We start from the raw sequence: 11340 nt of genomic DNA on the forward strand, positions 1-11340 counted from the left end.
CCTGAACAATGTTAGAGTGTAAGAAGTTGGGGCTCAGGGAGCAGAGGCCTTCACTCCAATCAGGTGATGTGCTGGCAATTGCCAGGAGTGAAGTTTCCTGCATCATGTTTGCTACTTGGCCTTTTGTCCTGAGCATCTGGGAGGGAGGAAAGCTGGTGCTGGGGCCAGCTGAGTCCACAGACAGCCACCCGACCCTACTGCCCTGTTCTGCTCCTCCTTCTCCCTCCCTGACCTGTGTCTCAGGTTTCTGGCTGTAGACCAGCATAGTCCTACTCTGACCATGCCCTTTGCCCTGCTGTGTGCCACCATGCCACCTCTCAAATCTAACTTGAGCCCAAATTCATCTGAAGACAATTACCATTTCAGGGACTGTGTCTCACCTACTCAGGGGAAATATCTAGGGAACTGCCACTGGAGAATCACCTGCACTGCTGCAAACACACATACACACACATACACACACTCACACACTCCACCACACTCACACACTCATACACACTCATGCACACACATATACACACACTCACACACATACACACACTCACACACATACACACACTCACACACATACACACATTCACACACATACACACACTCACACACATACACACACTCACACATATACACACACTCACACACATACACACATTCATATACACATACACATATACACATACTCTCACACACACACACACTCACGCACACACACTGTACAGTAGGGAATCTAAATGCACCCTGTGCTCCCGGGGCTTTTCTCACTCTCCTTGAGGAAGTGGTTAGTCACTCCCACACATTCATGCCATTGTCTCTCCCCATCCCTTCCTGCTCCTCTTTTCTCTTCCTCCTTCCCTCTCTCATTCCCGGTCCCTGGCAGCCACTCTTCTCTCTGCAGAACTAAGTCGAGTCTTTTCTAGATCCCTGTTCTAAGACAGACTGTGCAGAATTTTTCTTTCTGTCCCTGGCTTCTTTCATCAGGAAAACATGCTCAAGTCTCACCTTTGTCACAGGTGACAGGATTCTCTTCTGTTTGGGGGTTAAGCACTATTCCATTGTGTATATACCATACTTTCTGTATCCCAGGCCTTGGCTTGTGCAGTGCTAATCGTGGCAATGCAGACAACTTGACAGTGTATGACTTTAATGTCCTGTAGCAATGAACCCAGAAGTGAAATTGCTGAGCCAATGGTGGTTTTCATTTAACTGGAGGGAGCACCTCTATACTTTCCCCATAAATAGTCATTCTGTTTTTTGTTTGTTTGGTGGTGGTGGGTTTTTATTTCGTTTTTATTCTGCTCACATATATTACATCCTGACTGCAGTTTCCCCCCTCCTTCCACCCAGCCTCTCCCACCTCCCCTCTCCCCCAGATCCACCCTCCTATCCCTACTCCTGTCTCCACTTGGAAAACAGCAGGCCTCCTAGGGGCATCAACCAAACACGGCATAATATGCTACAATAAGACAAGGCATGTGCCAGCATATCGTGGCTGGATGAGGTGACCCAGTAGGAGGAAAAGGGTCCCACAAGCAGGCGAAAGAGTCAGAGACAACCCCCATTTCCCCTGTTAGAAGTCCCACAAAAATACACCAAGCTCCTTAGCCAGAACATATATGTAGAAGGTCTAGGTCAGACCCCCCCCCCAGGCTCCCTGATCTCAGAGAGCCCCGGGTCAGCTGATTTGTGGGCCTTGTTCTCACGGTGTCCCTAATCCCTCCGGTTCCTCTGATCCTCAACCCCCACCCCATTCCCCCCTCACCCTCCTCCACCGCCTCCTCTGCAAGACTCCCCAATGTTTGGCTGTGGGACTCCAGCATCTTCTCCTATCAATTTCTGGATGAAGTCTCTCTGGTCTCCTCAATGACTATCCTGCTGGGTTCCAGTCCCAGAACACTCTGCAGATGACGCTAACTGTAAGTCAAAGGTTTTGTGACTGGGCTGGTGTCCCAATCTTTCCACTTGAGGCCTTGCCTGGTTACAGAAGATGGCCGATTCAGGCTCTGTGTCCCCCATTACTAGGAGTCTTTGCTGGGGTTACCCTTTAGAATAACCCTAGATTTTTGCTAGATTCCATGGAGTTCCATTGAACTAGGATTCCACCTTGCCCCCAAAATATCCCCTAATTCCAGTTGTTTCTCCCAGTGTTTTCTCCTTCTCCACTACTTGATCCCTTCCTGTTCCCAACTCCACCTGCCCCCAGTCCACCCTTTTTGTTGTTTTTTGAGACAGGGTTTCTCTGTGGCTTTGGAGGCTGTCCTGGAACTAGCTCTTGTAGACCAGGCTGGTCTCGAACTCACAGAGATCCTCCTGCTGCTGCCCCCAGAGTTCTGGGACTAAAGGCATGAGCCACCACCGCTTGGCCCCCCAGTCCACTCTTGAAATCTATTCTATTTCACCTTCTTGGGCACACACACACCCCAGTCCCTCCTTGTTACTTAGCCTATCTGGGTCTGTGGAACGTAGCATGATATCTTTTACTTTACAGCTAATATCCACTTATAAGTGAGCACACCATGTTTGTCTTTCTCGGTCTTGGTTAACTCACTCAGGGGATGATTTTTTTTCAAGTTCAAATCCATTTGCCTACAAATTTCATGATATCATTGTTTTTAACAGCTGGGTATTACTCCTTTGTGTAAATGCACCACATTTACTTTATCCATTCTTCAGTTGAGGGGCATCGAAGTTGTTTACACTTTCTGGCTATTACGAGTAAAGCTGATACGAACATAGTTGAGCAAGCGTCCTTGTGGTAGGATGGAGTGCCTTTTGGGTATATGCTCAGGAGTGGTCTAGGTGGGTCGATGTAGATCAATTCCCAAATTTCCGAGAAACTGACATATTGGTTTCCAAAGTGTACAAGTTTGCACTCCCACGGTGTGGTGGAGGAGTGTTCCCCTTGCTCCACGTCTTCTCCAGCATGAGCTGTCACTTGAGAGGTATAAGATGAAATCTCAAAGTTGGTTTGATTTGCATTTCCCTGATGTCTAAGGATGTTGAACATTTCTTTAAGTGTTTCTCAGCCATTTTGTTTCCTCTGTTGAGACTCTCTGTTTAGGTCTGTACCCCATTTTTAAATTGAATTATTTAGTTTGTTGGTCTCTCATTTCTTGAGTTCTTTATGTATTTTGGATATTAAACCTCTTTCAGATGTGGAATTGGTGAAAACCTTTTCCCATTCTGTAGGCTGCCATTTATCCTATTGATGGTGTCCTTTGCCTTATGGAAGTTTTTCTGTTTCATGAGTTTCTGTTTATTAATTGTTGATCTTAGTGTTGGGCTATGAGTGTTCTGTTCAAGAAGTTGTCTCCTGTACCAATACATTCAAGGCTATTCCCCACTTTTTCTTCTATCAGATTCAGTGTATCTGGTTTTATGTTGAGGCCATTGATCCATCTGGACTTGAGTTTTGTGCAGCGTGATAGATATGGATCTATTTGCATTCTTCTACATGCTGGCATCCAGTTAGACCTGTGTCATTTATTGAAGATGCTTTCTTTTTTCCTTTGTATATTTCTAGCTTCTTTACTGAAAATTGGGTGTCCATAGATGTGTGGATTTTTTTGCCTGGATTTTGTCTGGATCTCTTTGAAGCCAATACCATGTAGTTTTTATTACTACAGCTCTGTAATACAGCTTAAAACCTCTGGGAGTTCTTTTATTGTACAGGATTATTTTAGCTATCCTGGTTTTTGTTTTTGTTTTTGTTTTTTCATATGAAGTTGAGTGTTGCACTTTCAAAGCCTTTTAAGAATTGTGGACTGTCTGGAGAGATGGCTCAGAGGTTAAGAGCACTGACTGTTCTTCCAGAGGTCCTGAGTTCAATTCCCAGCAACCACATGGTGGCTCACAACCATCTGTAATGAGATCTGGTGCCCTCTTCTGGTGTGCAGATATACATGGAAGCAGAATGTTGTATATATATTAAATAAATATATATTTAATTATATATATAAAATATATATATAATTATATATGTAAAAATATATAAAATCTTAAAAAAAATAATTGTGGAGCGTTGGTGGCTCACACCTGTAACCCCAGCACTCAGGAGTCAGAGGCAGGTGGATCTCTGTGAGTTTGAGGCCAGCTGGTCTACAGAGAGAGTTCCAGGACAACCTCCAAACCAATACAGAGAAACCCTGTCTCGGAAAAAAAAAAAACCAAAACAAAACAAAACACACATACAGATAGATATTTGGGCTGGAGAGATGGCTCAGAGACTAAGAGCACTGGCTTCTATTCCAGAGGTCCTGAGTTCAATTCCCAGCAACCACATGATGGTTCACAGCCATCTGTAATGAGATCTGGTGCCTTCTTCTGGCCTTCAGGCATACTTGCAGGCAGAACAATGTATACATAATAAATAAATCTGAAAAAAACAACAATGCACATGAAATAAAAATAAATAATTTTTAAAAGAATTGTGCTGGAATTTTGATGGGGACTGTGTTGAATCTGCAGATTGCTTTTGGTAGAATGGCCATTTTTACTACGTTAATACTGTCAATCATGAGCATGGGAGGTCTTTCCATCTTCTGATATCTCTTCAATTTCCTTCTTCAAAGACTTGAAGGTCTTTCACTTGTTTGGTTAGATTTACCGCAAGATATTATATTATTTGTGGTTATTGTGAAGGGTGTTGTTTTCTCCCTGATTTCTTTCTCAGTCTGTTTGTCACTTGTATATAGGAGGGCTACTGATCATTATTATTTTTTTTAGTTAATCTTGTATCCAGCCACTTTGATGAAGGTATTGATCAGCTGTAAGAGTTCCCTGGTAGAATTTTTGGGGTCACTTGTGTATACAATCGTATCATCTGCAAATAGTGATACTTTGACTTTTTCCTTTCCAATTTGCTTTCACTTTATGTGGAATATTCCTTTACACTGTGTGAATATATGCCACTGTAATCGGTTTAATAAAGAAGCCAACTGGTCAATAGCTGAACAGGATAAGGTTAGGCAGGAGAACCAAATTAAGAATGCTGGGAGGCAATCACAAAAAGACAAACATGATATGTACTCACACATATGTGGATTTTAGACCTAGAGTAAAGGATTCCCAGCCTCCAATCCACACTAGTAAACAAGGAGGACCCTAAAAAAGACAAACATTCTCCCCTGGAGAAGGGGAAAGGGTCACGATCCCCTGAGCAAATTGAGAGCATGGGGAGAGGCGGGAGGGAGCTACGAGAATGAGAAGGGACGAAGAGGAAGGATGCAGAGGTCATGAGGGAGCAGAAAGGTTGAGTCAGGTGAAGAATAGAAGAAAGGGTGTGTGATAGGTAGGGTTTTAGTTGGGGGGGTGGTAGGGGAGGACGGGAGGGAGAAGGGAACTGGGATTGTCATGTAAATTAATTTTGTTTCTAATTCAAATTAAAAAAATGGGAAAAAAAAGAATGCTGGAAGGAAAATGGGCAGAGTCAGGAGTATCAAGCAGACCCAGGGAGAAGCAAGATGGGCATGACTTGCTGAGAAAAGGTACCAGGTCATGTGGCAAAGCATAGATAAGAAATATGGGTTAATTTAAATGTGCAAATTAGATAATGATAAGCCTGAGCTATTGACAAAGCATTTGTAATTAATATTAATCCTCTAAGTGATTATTTGAGAGTGGCTGTGGGACAAGAAAACTCCACCTACACCTTTATCTCCGTTAGTTGTCTTATTGCTCTAGATAGAACTTCAAGTGCTATATTGAATAGATATGGAGAGAGTAGACAGCCTTGTCCCTGATTTTAGTGGAATTTCTTTGAGTTTCTCTCCATTTAATTTGATGTTGACTATAGGCTTGCTGTAAATTGCTTTTATTATGTTACAGTATGTCCCTTGCAACACTGATCTCTCCAAAACTTTTTTTTTGGGGGGGAGGGGTTCGAGACAGAGTTTCTCTGTGGCTTTGGAGGCTATCCTGGAACTAGCTCTTGTAAACCAGGCCAGTCTCGAACTCACAAAGATACAACTGCCTCTGCCTCCCGAATGCTGGGATTAAAGGCGTGTGCCACCACCATGCAGCTCTCTCCAAAATTTTTATCATGAAGGGGTGTTGGATTTTGTCAAAGGCTTTTTCATCATCTAATGAGATGATCATGTGGGGTTTTATTTCAGTTTGTTTATATGGTGGATTACTTTGACAGATCTTCACATGTTAAACCATCCCTGCATTTCTGAGATGAAGCCTACTTGATCATGGTGAATGATCTTTTTCATGTTTTCTTAGATTCAGTTCTTAGATTTAGCATCAATATCCATGGGGGAACTTGATCGGTAATTCTCTTTTCTTTGTTGAATCTTTGTATGGTTTGGGTATCAAGGTGACTATGACCTCATAAAATGAATTTGACAATGTTTCTTCTGTTTTTATTTTGTGGAATAATTTTAGGAGTATTGGTATTAGCTCTTCTTTGAAAATCTGGTAGAATTCTATTCTGCACTAAAACTGTCTGGCTCTGGGCTTTTCTTGGTTGGGAGGCTCTTAATGACTGCTTCTATTTCCTTGGGGGTTATAGGTCTATTTAAATTTTTTATCTGATCTTGATTTAACTTTGGTTAAATCTATCAGGAAGTTGTCCGTTTCTTTTAGCTTTTCCAATTTTGTGGAGTATAGGTTTTTGAAGTATGACCTAATAACTATATTTCCTTGGTGTCAGTTGCTATGTCCCCCTTTTCATTTCTAATTTGTTAATTCTGTCACTTAGTTGGTTTGCATAAGGGTTTGTCTATCTTGTTGATTCTCTTAAAGAACTGACTCTTTGTTTCATTGATTCTTTATATTGCTCTGTTGCTTTTTTATTGATTTTAGCCCCCAGTTTAATTATTTCCTGCCAAGTACTCCTCTTGGGTGTGTTTGCTTCTTTTTGTTCTAGAGCTTTCAGGTGTGAGATCTCAGTGCTTTAATGCTGCTTTCCACTGTGTCCCATCAGTTTGGGTAGGTTGTGCATTCATTTTCATTGAATTCTAGGTAGTCTTTATTTCTTTTATTTTTGCCTTGACACAGTAGTTGTTCAGTGAGGAGTTGTTCAGTTTCCATGCATTTGTAGGCTTTCTGTTCTTTCTGTTAATAACCAGTTTTAATCCATGGTGGTCTGATAGGATACAGGAGGTTATTCCAATCTTCTTATATCTGTTGAAACTTGTTTTGTGACTGAGTATATGGTCAATTTTGGAGAATGTTCCATGAGGTACTGAAAAGAAGGTATATTCTTTTGTGTTTGGGTGAAATGTTTTATAGATGTCTGTCTTTGATGTTGAAGTGTGTTTCTTATAAGGCAGAGGAATGTATCATGTTTTCATATCCATTCTTTTAGCCTGTGTCTTTTTATAGGGAATTGAGTCCATTGATATAATTAATGACCAGTGATTAATTTCTGTTATATTGCTGTTGTTGTTGTTGTTGTTGTTGGTGGTGGTGGTGGTGGTAGTGGTGGTGCTCTCTCTCTCTCTCTCTCTCTCTCTCTCTCTCTCTCTCTCTCTCTCTCTCTCTCTGTGTGTGTGTGTGTGTGTGTGTGTGTGTGTGTGTGTGTGTGTATGTACCTATGTGTGTCTTTTCTTTGGATTTTGCTGGTGTGAAATTATTTATTGCCTATGTTTTCATGGGTGTAGTTAATCTCCTTGGGTTGCAGTTTTCTTTCTAGTACCTTCTGAAGGACTGGATTTGGAGATAGATATTGTTTAAATTTGACTTTGTCATGAAATACCTTGTTTTCTCCATCTCCAGTGATTGAAAGTTTTACTGAGAATAGTAGTCTGGACTGGCATCCAGGATCTCTTAGAGCCTGCAAAGTATCTATCTGTCCAGGCCCTCTGGCTTTTACAGTACCTGTTGAGAAGCCAGATGTAATTCTAATAGGTCTACTTTTATATATTACTTGGCCTTTTCCTTTGCAGCTTTTAATAATATTCTTTCCTTGTTTTATTTGTTTAGCATTTTGATTATTATGTGATGAAGGGATTTTCTTTTCTGGTGCAATATATTTGGTGTCCAATCTACTTGGTGTTCTACATGCTTCTTGTACTTTTATAGGCATTTTCTTCTATGATTTTATTAAATATATTTTCTGGGTTTTGGAGCTGGGATTCTTCTCCTTCTTCTAGTCCTATTATTCTTAGGTTTGGTCCTTTCATAGTGTCCCAAATTTCCTAGATGTTTTGTGTTAGTAATTTTTAAAAATTTAACATTTTCTTTCTTTTTCTTTTTTTGGTTGTCCTGGAACTTGCCCTGTAGGCCAGGCTGGCCTCAAACTCACAGAGATCTACCTGTCTCTGCCTCCTGAATGATGGAATTGAAGGCTGTGTACTGCCACCACTACCTGTCATAGGTTTAGCATTTTCTTTGACAAATGAGTCTATTTCTTCTATTGTATTCTTAAATGCCTGAGATTCTGCCTTTCATCTCTTGTAATCTGTTGGTGATGTTTGTGTCTGTAGTTCCTGTCTGTTTTCCTAATTTGTGTTTTCTTTGTTGCTTGTATTTCGATTTTCAAGTCTTGAACAGTTTCCTTCACCTGTTTGTTGTTTTCTTGGCATTCTTTAACAGATTATTGATTTCCTCCATTTTTTTGTTTGTCTTTTCCTCAATTTCTTTAAGGGACTTTTTCAATTCCTCTTTAAGGAGCTCTATCATCTTCATAAAGCTGGTTTTAAGATCATTTTCATGTGTTTCACATGCATTGAACTATTCAGGTCTTGCTGATGTAGGATGGCTAGTAGTGCCATCCTACACTCTGGTAGTGCCATATTGTCCCGGATGTTGTTGGTTGTGGTTTGTTTGTTTTGGGTTTTTTGAGACAGGGTTTCTCTGTGTAGTCCTGGCTGTCCTGGAACTCATTCTGTAGACCAGACTGACCTCGAACTCAGAGAGCCATCTGCTCCTGCCTCCCAAGTGCTGAGATTACAGGCACACACCACCACCGCCCAGCTTTTGTTTGTTTTGTTTTTGGTGTTTTGGGTGTTGATTTCTGAGTTTGTCTTCTTCTGATGGGTGTTTGGTTCCTTGGTTTCTGTTTCCTCTTTCATCTTCTGGTCTTTGTGACCTGGATTTCTGGAGGCTAGCATGACCTCCGATAAAGTAGGGAGTCTCTGTCCAAGCTGGGGGCTGGACTTTCAGTGGCTAGCTTGGCCTTAGGTGCCACAGGGAAGGTCTCTGTTCTTCTGACTGGTGTGCCCTGCACCTGAACAGTGGAAGTCTGCTGGCACTCTGGTAGGGGAGGGGTGGGTGGTAAGGTGGGGGAAGGGCCACGGGATGGCCCTTTGGAAACCAAATATAAGGAGTGGGACAGTTCGGCCAGCAGGTGGGGCCCTCGCCTTTCTTCTCACATTTGTTATTTTTAAGATAGGTTCTCATGTACCCCAGGCTAGCCTCCAACTCCTTACATCCATGATCTTCTAATCCTCCTGCCTCTACCTTCTCAGTGCTGGAATCATAGATTATAGACATCCACCATGGCCAGTTTATGCAGTGCTATTAAACCCAGAACTTAGTGCATGCTAGCCTAGCATTCTACCAACCAAGTCCAGCTACACTAATATCTCCTTCCCTTTACTCTCCATCCTTCCTAATGCTATTACTATCCTGTATTTTTTGTAGGTCTGTTTAGTTTGTATGTATGGGTGTCTTGCCTGCATAGATTTCGGTGCATCGTATGCATGCCTGGTGACTTTGGAGGTCAGAAGAGGGAGTCAGATCCCGTGGAACTGGAGTTACAGATGATCTTGAGCTTCCGTGCGGGTACCGGAAACCAAGCCTGGGTGTTCTACAAGAGCAGCTAGAGAGCTCTTACCCACTGAGCCATCTCTCCAGCTCCCGTGCTATCCTATGTTTTAAAATATCCCCATTCTCAGAAATGTGAAATGATGCAGTGTGGCAATAACATCCTTTTATAACCAGACGACCCGTAGTCCCTAAGGTTAAGATATCTTTATTCAGATAAACACCAGCCAAATGCAAGCCAAAGCGTGCCAGGGGCAGCAAGGTAGGCAGGCCAGGGAGAAAGGCTCCCATGTGCCTTGCAGCCCCATAAAAACCTATCAAGCGTCATCCTGACCTCACCTTGACCACGCCCTGACAGGCATGGTCAGGCACACCTGTAGCCAGCTTCAAGCAGGTGTGCCTTACTGTCCTCTACATCCTTTCCCCAGGGCTCGTGGCACTGAGCACATTCACACACACCTGTTAGCTATTTGCATATCTTCTGAGAAATGTCTCCTGGGGCCCACACCCATTTCACAATCCCAGCTGTTCTGGACTGTTTGAATTTTTCTTCTGTTTGGGGTATCAATCCTTTGTCTGGTGCATAGGTCACACATACCTTCTTCCACTGACCTCTTCATCCTGTTGCCTGTTTCCTCAACTATGTGGAGCTGTTGAATTTGGTGTCCTCCTGTTATGCTTTACTCTGTGTTTGGCCACTCATGACAAAGAACAATGACAAGAAATGTCTCTTCCAGTACATACAGTTCAGTCTATATTCTAGTCTTTACTCCATTTTGAGTAATGTTTTGCATTTGTGTATGTGGTGATGATGGTCAAGTTTACATATTGATAGCCAGTTTTCCCAGAACCATTTATTTAAAAATCTATCATTCATTGTATATGATTTGGGTACTTTTGTTAAAGACCAGCTATGAATTTATTTTTAGGCTCCCTGGTCTGTTGCATTGGTTTCTTTTTTAATGCTTTATTTAATATTCATACATACATATGATGTGTTTGGATCCAATCCAATCCATCCACATCCCCTCACCTCCAATTCCTCCTCTATTCCTGTCCATACTTTCCTACCAATTTCTTTTAATATTTATTTATTTTATATATGAGTGCTCTATTCACTTTATGCCAGAAGAGAGCATCAGATCCCACTATTGATGGCTGTGAGCCACCATGTAAGGGCTGGGAATTGAACTGATCGATGGAAGAGCAGTCAGTACTCTTAACTGCTGAACCATCTCTTCATCCCCTCCTACCAACTTCTTGTGTCCTCTCTCTCCCTCTCCTTCCCCGCCTCTATCTGGTTTAGTACCCACTGAGTCTATTCAGTGCTGTTTATAGGTGTAGCTAATCTACTGAACCAGGGGTCAGCTCTCAGGGGCAGCATCCCTGAAGAAAACTGACTTTCCCTCCCCCAGTTGCCACTGGCTGTCAATAGATCCTTAGCTAGGGGCAGGACTCTGTTATGATAAATCTCTCCACCAAAAGCTGCCTGAGCCCCACCGCCACGTGTGAGTTTAACGCCAGCCACCTGCCCGAGTTAGGCCCAAATGAATACACAGAAACTTGTATTAGGTTTAATGTTGCTTGGTCAATGACTAGGATTCTCATCTGTTAGTTCAGTCTTAACTATCA

Source organism: Cricetulus griseus, chromosome 2 (assembly GCF_003668045.3).
Source record: "Cricetulus griseus strain 17A/GY chromosome 2, alternate assembly CriGri-PICRH-1.0, whole genome shotgun sequence".
Classification (NCBI taxonomy): domain Eukaryota; kingdom Metazoa; phylum Chordata; class Mammalia; order Rodentia; family Cricetidae; genus Cricetulus; species Cricetulus griseus.